Source organism: Chiloscyllium punctatum, chromosome 46 (assembly GCF_047496795.1).
Source record: "Chiloscyllium punctatum isolate Juve2018m chromosome 46, sChiPun1.3, whole genome shotgun sequence".
Classification (NCBI taxonomy): domain Eukaryota; kingdom Metazoa; phylum Chordata; class Chondrichthyes; order Orectolobiformes; family Hemiscylliidae; genus Chiloscyllium; species Chiloscyllium punctatum.
The window spans coordinates 10645118-10646482 of record NC_092784.1 but is presented as its reverse complement, the minus strand read 5'-3'; the positions used below and the strand labels follow the sequence as shown (position 1 = coordinate 10646482).

At 46.4% G+C, this 1365-nt stretch overlaps 1 non-coding gene across 1 annotated transcript; it reads right to left on the bottom strand.

Annotated features, from left to right (window-relative positions):
* Positions 1-1072: 1072 nt before the first annotated feature.
* Positions 1073-1154, bottom strand: trnaq-uug (transfer RNA glutamine (anticodon UUG)). Its single transcript has one exon. It is a non-coding gene; the product is annotated as a tRNA-Gln (tRNA).
* Between the last annotated feature and the right edge of the window lie 211 nt (positions 1155-1365).

Here is a 1365-nt window from a genome sequence, read left to right as displayed (position 1 = left end):
TTGTTGACGATGTGAAGAGATCTCACGCCTGAGTCACCTTCACGTCTCTGGTCGCTGAGTGAATCACAAAAAAGGAATTTCAGCAGAGCTGCAACTGCCTCCCTTCCCCGCTCGCCCTCCCCGTTTACATTTTCCTGCTCGTCAGTGATTTAAAGAAAACCAAATGAAAACCAGTCTGTGGCACAATCATTTAGTCTGTTCGACTGCTCACCGGAAAGGTAGCATTGTGAAACACTGCAGAAACGAACGACTTCCTTACGTTTGCTCCGACTGATCATACTCTGGGAAATTTTCCCAGATTCTCAGTTGAGGATTTTTGGAGCTGGAGGTTACCTCACAAACCCTGTTAATTCGTAATGTATTGAGAGAATCGCAAAACAGAAAGCATTTAACACGGAACACAAACAAAACTGGCAAACCAAATGCATTTTCAGACACAGCGTGCATGAATGCTAAATGTGAGGCAGTCCGAGGGCATGAGCCATAACGTAATCTCACAACCAACAACAGGGCAATTCCAAACTACTTTTTCAAACATACTGGAGCCTGAGTGCACCACCACTTCCCAGACAATGCTGAAAAGAGAGAAAGAAAGAACATAATAAGAATGGGTCATAAAAAGTGAATTTCACCAATCACAGTCTCGATTAGATGACCTTTCCCTTCCAATGTCTCCAGGACGGAAATGAAGGAAGTGGGAGAAATTCATTAACTTATGACCTCGAAATTCATTGGAACGATTTTCTCATTGGCCAGAAAACCAAACAACGACGAGTCGAGTCACCGTAGGGCTTTGTTTCACAACAGCGATGAAATAACAGTCTACATTCGGTTCCAGTAAAAAGTCAACTTGTCTGGAACATAGAGCAACAGTAGAGCTGCTTGCGATTTTTCCGCGCGGGAGGCGAACACGATCATGACAGCACAGACACTTTGGAAAAATCGGCACTTTCCCACACCACAGTTAATTGCCCGGGAAGCACACCCATTTTGGTTCTGTTAAAAACAGAAATGCAGCGCGGGTCGCAACACCATTGCAGGAAGCTGCGTCGTTGGAGTTGATCAGCAGAAATGTCAGCGGTGGGATTCGAACCCACGCCTCTGTCGAGACTGGAGACAAAATCCAGCGCCTTAGACCGCTCGGCCACACTACCAGCTGGCGGCGGGCCCCATTTTCTTGCACTTCCAATTGTGCTGCTGCATGACAACAGATGCAAAGTCACTTGAAAAGGGTTCCATGATCGCCCTCCGACTCGCACAGCTGAAATGAAAACCAGTCTGTGGCACAATCATTTAGCAGGGAGCGATGTGCAGTCCAGGCTGTTGTACTGTCCCATATAAACACAATTTACCCAGAGTGGAAAG